Source organism: Dipodomys spectabilis, unplaced genomic scaffold (assembly GCF_019054845.1).
Source record: "Dipodomys spectabilis isolate Male_0828 unplaced genomic scaffold, ASM1905484v1 ptg000350l, whole genome shotgun sequence".
NCBI classification, from domain to species: Eukaryota; Metazoa; Chordata; class Mammalia; order Rodentia; family Heteromyidae; genus Dipodomys; species Dipodomys spectabilis.
Genome location: NW_024871027.1, coordinates 219249 through 232872, shown reverse-complemented (window position 1 = coordinate 232872; position 13624 = coordinate 219249). Strand labels below are relative to the sequence as shown.

At 36.2% G+C, this 13624-nt stretch overlaps 1 pseudogene; it reads right to left on the bottom strand.

Annotated features, from left to right (window-relative positions):
• Positions 1-7274: 7274 nt before the first annotated feature.
• Positions 7275-7387, bottom strand: LOC122095426 (annotated as a pseudogene).
• Between the last annotated feature and the right edge of the window lie 6237 nt (positions 7388-13624).

Genomic DNA, 13624 nt, shown 5'->3' with positions numbered 1-13624 from the left:
ATGTAGGCTGTGATAACAGACCTGACTGGCTGTGCTTACTGGAGTTTTTGTTTGTTGGTTGGTTTTGTGTGGTATTTTTTTTGTTTGTTTTAGAGGTCTAGGATTACTATTCAAGGTAGTAGCTTCTCTGGGTCCCAATGATCCCCTGACCTAGAGTCAATGAGTTTTTCTCCTAAAGATACAAAGAAACAGCTAACTAAATTCCTGTTAATTGTCTCAAAATGGGTCAATCTGGCATCCTTGCAAAGCCATCAATAATCCTCTGTAACTACTTATAGAAATTGTCTATCAAGATGGCTTTTCAAGGTTGACTGTGAAAAATGTTCATTTCCAATTCAGCACCATGAAACAGATCACATCCCATGGAGCAGACTTTTGGAAGAATGGTCCCCTTCCTTCCTTCTCTTATGATTCATCAAACCATAATATTCTGCAGTTGTGGCCAGCCTGGAGCACATTTTCCAAGAATATTCTGTAGTGTAAAAGAGGACCAACTAGATATTGCAAATAAGGGAAACCATGGGACCTATGTTTCTTTGGGCCTGGCTTACTTCACTTAATATAATTTTTTCCAAGCCTTTCCATTTCCTAACAAATGGGGAAATGTCATTCTTTCTGATGGAGGCATAGAATTCCATTGTGTATATATACCACATCTTCTTGATCCATTCATCTACTGAGGGGCATCTGGGTTGGTTCCATGTCTTAGCTATGGTAAATAATGCTGCAATAAACATAGTTGTGCTGGTAGCTTTAGTGTGGCCTTGTTTGTGATCATTTGGGTAAATGCCCAAAAGTGGGATTGCTGGGTCATTGGGGAGCTCTATGTGGAGTCTTTTGAGGAACCTCCATACTGCTTTCCAAAGTGGTTGAACAAGTTTACATTCCCACCAACAATGAAGTAAGGTTCCTTTCTGTCCACATCCCCTCCAGCATCTGTTGTTGTTAGAGTTCTTGATTTTTGCTGTTCTAACTGGAGTGAGGTGATATCTCAATGTTGTTTTGATTTGCATTTCTTTTATGGCTAGGGATGTTGAACATTTCTTCATGTGTCTATTGGCCATCCTTCTTTCTTCTTCAGAGAAGCTTCTCTTTAAGTCTTTCGCCCACTTACTTATTGGGCAGTTGTTTCTTTGAGGATTTGTTGTTGGGTGGTTTAATTTTTTGAGTTCCAAGTATATTTTAGATATGAGACCCTTGTCCGTTGTATGGCTAGTAAAGATCTTCTCCCAGTCCGTGGGCTTTCTATTGATCTTGCTAGCTATGTCATTTGCCCTGCAGAAGCTCTGCAACCTTATACAATCCCATTTGTCCAGCCTTTCTTTGATTTGTTGTGTTTCCGGGTCTTTATTCAGAAAATTTCGGCCTGTGCCAAGGAGACCCAGGGTTTCTCCTATTCCATCCTGTAATGTGGTATGAGTCAAGCGGAAAAAGTCAAATAATGTGATGTTAGGAAAACGAAACCTCAAATATGTATTTTAATGTTTTTGTTTCTTTCATGCATGTGTTTCTAACGCATTTATAATATTATCTCTTTGTTGCTTTGTATGTCCCTCCCCCACAGTGTAACCCCCGCTTTCACTATATTTGATGTCAGTATAACATGTGGAGGAGATGGGGACAAACAAGTCGTTTAAGGATTCAGGTGGACCTGTTGCAACAATGAGAAGTACAAAATGTCATGTCAAAACCAGCTTTACAATGTCGGGGGGGGGGAGGGGTGGTATGATTGGGTGGGAGGGAGGGGGGTGGCTGAGAAGGGAGGTGAAGGGTAAACAAAGGAGGAGGCTGCAATGCTTGGTAAGAAATGTATGCATTATCCTGCCCATGTAATTGTAACCCCTCTGTACAGTATGTTCTCAAATAAAATAAAATTAAATTAAAAAAAAAAATAAATAAAAGAGGACCAACTATGAAAATAAAGGTGAAAATACTTGTCTACTACAGACTGATTTATCTTGCTTTTATCTGTTGTTATTTTCATTACATCAAACACATGGATAAATTATATTGGGATTAGACAAGTGGCAAAAGATTAATGGAATAAACATTCAGTTTACTTTCATATATCCAATATAAAGCACTTAACCCCTTATGGAAATTGAAATCCGACTGTAGAATCAATGTCAGAAATATAAAATAAGCCTCAATATGAATAATCTGGCACACATACATCATCATCTACTCAGAAATTCAGTCTCTCTTTAAATATTTATTTAGTACAAAATAATAAAAATTTAATTAATGAATGTGACTTTTAAGTATCATCTGAAATACTCTTCGTGTATATGATTGTATATGTTTTAGATTTCACCTAGACAGGAATTAAACATGCATGTAAAATTCAAATTTCAACAATTTAAGCTAGATTAGAGGAGTCATACCCTCCTGTATTGTGTGGTGTGAATTTTACTACAATGAGGTGCAATAATTTATTTTTTCATGTTAAGATGAGTGCTAAGTGTAGGATACACTTTGAATTATTACATTAATTTATTGAAATTAGTTTCATTTTTTTCTATATCTGCAGAAAGTAAAATTATATATTAAACATTCAATATGAAGTAATCAATGATAAGTAAAATATTACTAAAATGATATACTATTAAACTGTGATTTGAATTATAGTTCTAACAAATTGTGATGTAAACAACATTTAATAGAATTATGGGTAATGTTTATTAAACTTACCATCTTGTTATTGTTTTCTAATTGTGTCATTTGTTATTCTTGATGCAAGTCATCTCTTCACCTCAATTGTTTAGTTTTCTATTTTATCTCTATTGGTTTGCTGATTATGCATTTTGTTTTCCCTTTTTAGTGACTGACATGAGGCTGAAAATCTATACGCTAGTTTATTACTTCCTACATTAAAGTCAAGTTGCTGCTCTCCACAGCTGTTCTACTTTTCTTTGTATAGTACAGCATTTCCCCTAGTCCCACCGACTGTATTGCTGCTCTCATATATTTTATTTAAATTTTATTTTCAAGGTAATGTACAGAGGGGTTATAGTTACATAATTAAGGTCATGAATTAATTATTTTCTATCTTGTTACCCCTTCACCCATTCTTCTCCCTCTTCCCTAACAACGCACCTCCCAAGATCGTTTCCAAGCTATTGTTTTGTGAGTAACACTGTTGTATAATTTCCCCCTTTGTCCTTTGTCTCACTATTTTTTTTTCCTTCCCGTTCCCCAGTTCGGATCAACATATTTACAATACACAGGGTACCAAAATCAAATACAGTGACTACAGGGGATAAACCATAGGTGGGAAAACATAAAAAGGATAAAAATAAATCATGTAGTACATTAAGAACAACAACAACAAAGAACATGTCTTGGAGTTCATTTCACTTAGAATCACCTTATACGGTCATATGTACATAGCTATTGAGCTGTTCTACTCATCTACTAAGATTATACTTGATGTACACAATAATGCTCCCTATGACCCAATAATCCTACTTCTGTGCACTGAACCAGATGACCACAAACAAGGCCACACTAAAGCTACAAGCACAATTATGGTTATCACAGTAATATTTACCATAGCTAAGATATGGAATCAACCCTGATGGCCCTCAGTAGATGAATGGATCAAGAAAATGAGACACACACTCACATACACACATACACACACATACTATGCTTCCATCAGAAAGAAAGATACTACCTCATTTGTAAGGAAATGAAGGTCTTGGAAAAAATCATATTAAGTGAAATAAGACAGACTTAAAAAAACATAGTTCCCATGGTTTCCCTTATTTGTAATAATTAGTTTACATCAAGGATAATCTCATGTATTTTAATTTGACAGTTTGTTCTATGTTGAGCGTGCAACATTATTGCTATATTGTTTGTTATCATTTCTCCAAACAGGCAGGTATATTGAAAAAATTATGTTCATCTTATCCATTACTGAAAGAACAACAACTAAAAGAGCAACCCTTACTAAGAAGAACAACTCCTACTTATTTAGCTTCATTCCTATGTAAGGCCAATGTTGTCCCCTGCATTCTCATGAACATTTCAACTCTATACCTCATACTGTATATCTAGTATCTTCTACATTGTAAACTAAATGCCCCAGATGTTCCACTTTGCTTTACTTAAAAAAAATGCTGTCTTAATATTTGAGGTTGGTGTGTGTGTGTGTGTGTGTGTGTGAGAGAGAGAGAGAGAGAGAGAGAGAGAGAGAGAGAGAGAGAGAGAGAGAGAGAAGTGAGTTTACAAAGATCAGAACACAACATTTTTCTTCATTTCCAATACATTTTTCAGGTCATTGTAAGTTATGGCTAATGGCAGCAGTCTCTTGTTATTTTAAGGATGAAACAGAAAAAGATATTTGTGCTTGTACCAAGGTTGCTTTAATAGTCTGCAGTTGAACACTGAACATTGACTTATATCTTGGCTGCTCTTGTGAATAATGTGAATAACAATGAACTACAGATTTATTTTCGAGTTACCTAGAGAGAAATAATCACATGATTGGTGGGTCACATGATATCTCAACTTTGAATTTCTGTAGAAACTTGCATACTACTTTCTACCACAAGAATGCTAACCTGTTTTTTGACCAATAGAGTAGATAATTTCATTTTCTCCACACTCTCACCAACATTATTACCTTTTCTTCAAAGGTAATAAAGGGCAGGTTTTTATTATCTGCAGTACCCTAGACTGGCCTTAGACTTAAATCCAACCTCCTAAATGCTTGAAATTACAAGCCTTTACCACCATAACTGGTTCCATTAATTTTTTGATAAGTTATAATAGTTATGAAGTTGTATCATAGTAATTTTGAATTATATTTCTCTAATGACTTCTGCTCAAAAAGCATTACGGCAGCATAGAAGTTGTATTAAACACAACTTTGTAAACCCACAGGCAATTTTCAGGGCTTTATTGAGAACATGTCTATTCAAACCTTTTGTCCATTTTTGATCCAGTTTCTGTTAATCTTATCTTTAATCTCGCTAAATTAGATCAATTATTAATTCAAGGTAGTATAAAAGAAAAAAAATGTAGCAACTCTTAACATTTTTCAGTTTTTAATAACATGGTATTGCTTAAATCATTTTGTGTTAACAATTGACAGTATGTAACTCAATTTAGTTAGACCTGTTACAAGGCTGTAGTTTATTTATTTTACATTGATTGTTCTTTCCAAAGCCTGTTTGTCTAATTTCCCTTGGTTTCTTTCAGTCTCAAGTAGCTCAGATTTAAAACTGAAGAATAAATGGAAGTAAGCAAACAAAAAAAAATACAGTTCCTCTCATCCGATGATGCCTGTATAAGAATGAGTAAAGAGTTAATCCTTTTAAGGACATATGATGGGACAACAAAAAATGAATTTATTCTTCTATGTCTTCTTTATCTTTGCGATGTAACTTAAATGTTGTAAAACACAATATACTGCTCAGATAATTTTATGTTTTATCCGTTTTGCACAATTTCTTATGGATTTCATCTCAGTCTACAACATTCTTTCATCATTCTGTCCCTGATAATTTTACACTATCAAGACATAAGATGACCAGTTTGATTTACAGCAAGAGAAGTTATCCACCTGGCTTCCTTGGAAGCAGAGCATGATCAATAGATATTACTTCTGTTTGCTCACTACATGTAATGGTTTCTGTACTATTATCACATTCTATTTAGTATTTTAAAAAGAATGCTGGCTAAACTCAAAGCTCATTCCTACAAGTTTATGTTAAGTATTTCACAAGTTTTATTCCCTTAATTGTTAAGATAACATTTGCTATAATGCTAATGTTATTACCATTTTAGTGTTGGGAAGAATTGCAATTAAAGGCAGTAAGTGCATGACCTAAAGACACACACAGTGAGGAAGGAAATGAGTCAAATTTCCAAAAGTCTTTCAGCAATACACAAAAGGTAGATAAAATCTCTCCATTCTATAACACTCTCAATTCAATATTCATATTGCCCATGGTGATTGTTTTCTGTCACATTTGTCTTCAACACAGATTGTGTTGGTGACATTGGGTTATCATGCTCAGAGCTGAGCTTAAACATTGAGGTCCAAAGAGAGGCAAATTTCTTCTGTCCCACAATTCCAGTATCCTTTTCAAAAAGTACTAAAACTTTTAAATATCATCATCTACTTTCTTATAAGTAACCAAAAATTTAAAAAATCATAAATAATCACTCCAAAATGCTTTAAAATTGGAGATGCTAAAACATGCCACTCTGAAGTAAATTTTCTTCTACTTTTAACGTTATTCTGAAAGTCTTTGCTGGTTTGTCAGACCTGTAATCCTAACTACTTGGGATATCTACTCAGGAGCCTGAGATCTGTGGATAACAGTTGGAACCCAATCAGGGCAAACGAAATTCATGAGATTATTTTTCAAAAATTTTAATGAACTAGCAAAGGGCCAAGAATGGAGATGTAGCTCATTTAGTAGCACACCAATCTAGAGAGAAAAGGCCTTGCAAGACTTGAAGCCCTGATTTCAAACTCTGAACACGCCAACACACATGCAAGTGCTTAAGCACATGCGTGTGTTCACAAACATATTTATTCAAATTACCTTCATATCGGAGTTTTGCATGAATTTCTTTGCTAACGAAATTATATGAGTAAAATAAAGGAAATAAACTCTTCCATCTCAGAACATTTTTATACATTTTTATTGTAAAAATATTGTACAGAGGGGTAACAATTACATGAGCAAGGTAATGAGTACATTTCCTAACAAGCATTGTTACCTCCTCCTTTATTGTTCCCCTACCATCCCTTCCCTCCCACCTCCACAAGTCCATTAACCTCCTCCATTTCCCGGCCTCAATTGTAAAGTTCACTTTACAACATAGTGAATTGTGCATCTCATTGTTACATGGGTCAACCTGTATCCCTAGTTAAGCATTTTGGTTTTTTTGTCCTTCCTCTCAAAAAATTAGAGGAGAGTATAAACAAGATGTAGGCACACCAACTTCAAATACATTGAAAACAGGTGTTATAACATGGGGGAGGAACATATAAAGAAACAAACAAAAAAAAACACTGCACGTCATAAGTATGTAAGAAAAAATAGCAAGAAAATAAAAAACCACTTGTGTCCCTAACTTGGGGTTCATTTCCCTTAACACAATCTTATCTGGTCATATACACATAACTTTTGACCTTTTCTGCTTATCCCAGACATACATTAGTTATTGAAAATTAGAGAAACCATGGGACCTATGTTTCTTTGGATTTGGCTTACTTCACTTAATTTTTTTCCAAGTCTTTCCATTTCCTAACAAATTGGGCGATGGAATGTTTCAGAAATTTGCCTGTCATCCTTGCACAGGGGCCATGCTAATCTTCTCTGTATCATTCCAATGTTAGTGTATGTGATGCTGAATTGAGCAAGGAACATTTTTTATATATAAATTCTAATTGATTTTCTTAAACTAGAAAATACAACAAAACGTAAGCTTAAAAGAATTTCATGAAATTTTAGAACCATGTACTTCTTACATAAGTACACATTTAAGAAAAAATCAAGATTGACATGTCAAAAACAAAATAATTCCAGATATTTGTTGTTCAAGAGATGTGTAGGAGGAGGAATTCAATTATTCTATACAAGGGACCTGTCATAATGAACACTGCAGCAAGTGTTAAGGTTTGTTAAAATATTTAATGTTTTAAATATATTTAATTTTGGGAATTTGCTTATATATGCCAAAACTGGGACTGTTTGGCAAGTCATAATACTTTTCTATAAAGTATTTAAGATTTATGGTAGCACATAACTACTACTAAGTATGTACATTTCAGAGTTTATTGAAACCTTACTAATGAGAAGTTGCAAAGTCTTTGTGTAAAGGAGCAGAATAAAGAGTTGACTATGTTAACTACACAGTTTCTGTTAAAACTGTAGGCCTTCCTTACTTTATATGTTAGTGAGGAACAAATGATGATATAAGCCATATACAAATTATGAGATGAACTATAAATGGTAATCTTAGTGGGTGATTTAAACACTACTCATAGCCTATAAAATTCTTGTTGAACGTCATAATCTTAGCCAGTGTTAAATGTAAAGAAATATGACAATAATAAAATCTAATTTGTAGTACACTTCAAAAACTGAAAAAATGGTAAATGTTTTGTTTTTTATTTTATTAATCATTCTTATTTAATTATTGGTTTTCTTTATTTGTAGCATTGTTTTCCTTGTAATATAATACAACTTTTTGTAAGTTGTCATTAGGAGGTACTTTGAGAAGGGTATTGGGATGGCCACACCATTTTTTATAGGTGCATGTGAATTTATAAAGAGGGAAATTAAGAACAAAATATGTATTTAAAAAATGATCAAGTAGAGTCTGATTCAGGAGTGTTGATACATGTCCATACCTAAAATATTAGCCCTAGGCTGAAGCAGAGTTATTACAAAGTTGAAGCCAGAAAAGTGAGAGACTGTGTTTTGTTTTGTTTTTATTTTTATTTTGTTGGACATGGAGCTTGAACTTTGGGGCCTGGGTGCTGTCCCTGAGCTCAAGGCTAGTGATACCACTTGAGCCACAGCAGCACTTCCATCTTTTTCTGCTTATGTGATGCTGCGAAATAAAACACAAGGCCTCATGCATGCAAGGCAGGCACTCTACCATTGAGCCACCTTCCCAGTACCTGAGAGACTGGATTTTAAAAATCATCTAAACAACATTTGCTTTCTGCTTTGGGTTATATAATGAAATATATGAGTATCTTGTTATGTTTTTGTGCATTGTCATACTTCTAAATTTATACTAACTTCACCCACTTTATCCTTGTCAAATTCATGAAATATCTCTGAGAGTTTGCTTCTGTGAAGATTGTTTTGTATTTATAATTTCTTCTGAGTCATTTTTATTTTTTATCAAAATCACTTTATATTTCATGTTGATGAGTATTTACACAGAGATAGGCATATAGAGGATTTAGTTTACCAAGTGAACATTAAAATTAGAGCTCAAAAATAAAAATCAGCCTTAACACACATTTTCATAGCTTTCCCCACATTCTCCCTAAAAGAAGACAATATTAAGAATGTCTGAGGGAGGCTTTTTAGCTCCAATTTTCTTTTTTTTTTTAAATTTAATTTAATTTTATTTGTGAACATACTGTACAGAAGAGTTACAGTTACATGGGCAGGATAATGCGTACATTTCTTACCAAGCATTGCAGCCTCCTCCTTTGTTTACCCTTCACATCCCTTCCCAGCCTCCCCCCTCCCCTCCTAATCCCAATCCTTCTCCTTCCCCCCCTTCCCCCTCTTCCCCCCCGCCCCGCACTAACGTTGTAAAGCTCGTTTTGGACATGACAACTTATACTTCTCATTGTTGCAACAGGTCCACCTGTATCCTTAAACAACTGGTTTTTCCCCATCTCCTCCAAAAGTTATACTGACATCAAATATAGTGAAAGCAGGGGTTATACTGTGGGGGAGGGACATACAAAGCAACAAAGAGATAATCTTATAAATGTGTTAGAAACACATGCATGAAAGAAAAAAAACATTAAAATACACATCTAAGGGTTCATTTTCCTGACATCACATTATCTGACCTTTTCCGCTTGACTCATACATATACTAGATATTACAAATAAGGGAAACCATGGGACCTACGTTTCTTTGGGCCTGGCTTACTTCACTTAATATAATTTTTTCCAAGTTTTTCCACTTCCTAACAAATGGGGCAATGTCATTCTTTCTGATGGAGGCATAGAATTCCATTGTGTATATATACCACATTTTCTTGATCCATTCATCTACTGAGGGGCATCCAATTTTCTTGAGCTTCCTAGGTTTAGAATTCTTCAATCACAAAGACATGCTGTAATGGGAGTAAGATTTTTTGGTACACTTGTCCCTTCAGACTTTGTTTCTCGTTCCTCCCTTTTCTCAGCGCCATTATTAGAGATTTTTCTCAGAGATGACTCCATCTTCAACTTTTCACTCTTCCTAGCTGGACAAATGAATTTGTAGATCAAGACTCTTAGACAGAAAGAATTTAAGAGCCTGAGTCTAAGTCACTTCTCTCATACACCATCCCTACAAAGACACAAGTACCAAAGCAGGATACATAGTTTCATTTTTTTCTAGCAAGGCCAATGCATGAGGTTGCTTGCTTCTGAGTGTGTCTGTTTGTAGCTCTTCCTGATTTTGCAGATTAACTTTATACCTAGTTCCATTATCAGCTACCAGGAATGTCATGTTTAGACCATCCAGGAGGTTGACTCAACAGGGCGGCTGGATGTGTAGGATGCCTCATGAATGGCACAGAAGATCTGTCTTGGAAATACCGGGGTCAATTAAGGTATCCTACAAACACCATCTCAGCAAGGCAAAGTTTACTCCTGCAGAAGGCATCCTGTCGCATGTCCAAGTTGAATAAGCACACTGGCTAGGCAGCCCACCACTGGCTCCCATGAATTTGAGCTTTGGGATCATCTTTCATGATGGATCAAAATTTTGACCCCTTTCAAACTAGTCAAAAGCTTTAATAATCAACCAAATCCGAACACCTGGCCATATGAAAAATAACCAACTTTTACTCAGCTGGTGTTCTACTACTAGTGCAATGTCTCTAGCCCCTCGCAGTTCTCTAAAATAGCATTAGTAAGGTTTTGACTACCTTTACAAGGGCAGTGCTTATATCAGTCAAGCACTTCAAGATTTAACTTCTACAATTCTCGCATCTGATTTTGCTTTCTTTTCTTCCAAACAATAATCATTGACTTTCCTATTCAGGAGTATCCAATAAGATATTTTGATTTAAAAAAGGGTTTGATTAAGGCAGTTTTTCAGTCAGTCACTGAACAAAACCTGTTATAGAAGAGATAAAGCACCTGTGCACATATTACTAAGGAAACAATTACTAAAGAGGTAAATATTGCCACCATGACTCATTGTTAAAATACTCATTCTGTCATCAAACTAGTAAAGGGATCTGCCACCACACACAGACACACAACCTTTTTTATAAGTGACTGGAGGATTGGTCTTGGGTTTGATCTCATGCTCTGGGCATTGTGCCAGAGCAGTTTTACTCAAGGCTGCCACTTTAGCCACAACTCCAGTAGTATCTTTTTTTGCACCTTCATTGGAAATAAAAGTCTCATCTTTCCTGTCTGGGTTGGCTTCAAACAAAGATCCTAAGAATTCAGCCATCTGCGCATTTAGGATTATACTCAGCATCATCTCAGTTTTTAGGTAATTTGTTTCCAGTATTCAATCCTTGTAATCTTTCTGTATCATTGGCCTCCAACCACCACACAGATTACCTTTGAAGCACATTTATTCTTTTATTTTTATATATTTATTGTAAAAATACTGTACAGAGGGGTTAGTTACATGACCAAGGTAAAGCATACATTTCCTATCAAGCATTGTTACCTCCTCCTTTATATGTCCCCTACCATCCCTAAACTCCTAGCTCCAAAACTACTCCATACATTCTTCCCGACCCCCGCCTAAATTGTAAAGTTTGTTTTTCAACTGTGTCTTGTGCATCTCATTGTTACAATGGGTCAACCTGTATTCCCCTTTAAGTTTTTTCCCCTTTTCCTCCCCAATCTAGTGAAGTTTATATACAAGATGGAGGGCACCAACATCAAAAACATTGGAAACAGTGGTTATGCCGTTTTGGGTGGGGGGGGACAGAATACAAAGAAACAAAAATCACATGGAACATTATAACTATGTTAGAAACAATAGCAAGAAATGAAAAAAACACTTGTGCCCCTATGTTGGGGTTCATTTCACTTATCACCATCTTATCTGATCAAGTATTATATTTAGACCAAACTTTTCCCATTCAATCCTACCAAGGGCTTCTAGTTATTTTACATGGTGGCATTTCCAATAAACAAATCCTGCTGATAAATAAAAGCACATATTGGAATAATTCAATTATGAAGATCATAGGTTATGGAGATCAACAGAATAAATCTAATTTAAGCTGCTGTTTCTGGTTTCTAGCTTTAAGCTCTTTGGGAACTTTTCAGGGGCTCCTAAGTAAATATGAAATTTGTAAATATGTAGTTTGTTTTTGCAAATATGAAGTTTGAAGGACCCTCTAACTAAGAAGTCTCTCCTTACTTAATTTAAGGTGTTTGAGAATGGTCAGGTGTGGATTGGCCACTGGAACCAAAGCACAGATTCCACTCCAGTTGGCCAGTAACATCTCCATTAGTAGTCTCCTGGAATACCACCAGACATTTCCCCTGGCTATGATTTGTACTTACTGCTCATCTCAAAGGGTTGGCCTTCACTACATCCAGGTAAGTTTCCCAGAAATGTCCAATTTTCCCCAGGTAGTTGACCTGGAAAGAATAGAGCTGATCAGTTTCAGGGATTTTTGAAATAGACTCTTGCTTCTGAGAAGAGTAACAAGGTGTTCCAAGTTGTCTCAGATCACATTTTGCTGACCTATCATGAATTTCATGCACATGGGGTCTGAGCTCCATGACAGCACAAATAGGACCTCTTGTGTGGCCTCCCTGCCACACAGTCATAGCAGTAGTCCTTTTGTGGACACAATCACCACAGTATTTACCTCACTTATTCAGTCTCAATTTGAATCTAGGTAGACTCAAAATTGGAATACATACACAGAGTGTCTGCTCCAAGAATAAATTTGCATCATATCCCTCTTGGTAGGAAACCCTTTAGGTGTAGCTTGCCTTTTTTTTTTTTTTGGTCGGTCTTGCAACTGAACACTTTGCCTGGGTGCTGTCCCTCAGCTCTTCAACTCAAAGCTAGTCCTCTACCACTTGAGCCACAACACCACTTGCAGTTTTCTGAGTGGTTTCTTGGTGATAAGAGTATCACAGAATTTACCTGCCTTGCCTAGCTTTGAATGACCGTCCTCAGATCTTAGTCTTCAGAGTAGCTAGGATTACAGGCATGAGCCACCAGTGCCCATATTTTTTTTTCTTTTTTTCTTTTCTTTGTTCTTGGATTTGTTGGTTGTGAGGCCTGAAATCTGGGCCTGGACACTGTCCCTCAGCTCTTCAGCTCGAGGATAGCTTTCTACCACTTGAGCTACAGTGCTTTTTCTGCTTACATGGTGCTGAGATATCGATGCCAGGCGTTCATGCATGCAAGGCAAGCTCTCTACCGCTAAACCACCTTCCCAGCTCTTCGTCAGAGTTTTTAGTTAGCTCACTTTCCAATGTTCAAACCTTCTAAGGTCTTTGTGCAGTGGCTGGGAAGGTGGTTCAGTGGTAGAGTGTGTGCCTTGCATGCCTGAGGCCCTGGGTTTGATTCCTCAGCACCACATAAGCAATAAAGAAAAAAAGCCGGAAGTGGCTTGTGGCTCAAGTGGTAGAGCGCTAGCCTTGAGCTGAAGGGTTGAGGGACAGTGCCCAAGCCCAGAGTTTAGGCCCCATGACTGGAACCCCCGCCCCCGAAAAAAAAGTTCTTTGTGCAACTTTTGTCTCCAATCACCACAGAAGCTCTTACCTTGTCTGATAATGTTTCTACAGCTAATTTTCCCATGCCATCCTACTAGAGCATTTAGTTTATGGGTTAAAAAAAATTTAGTATAAATAACAAACCTCTTTTGATTTTATTCTACTCTATATTTTATTTTTGCCAGTCCTAGGGCTCCCTGA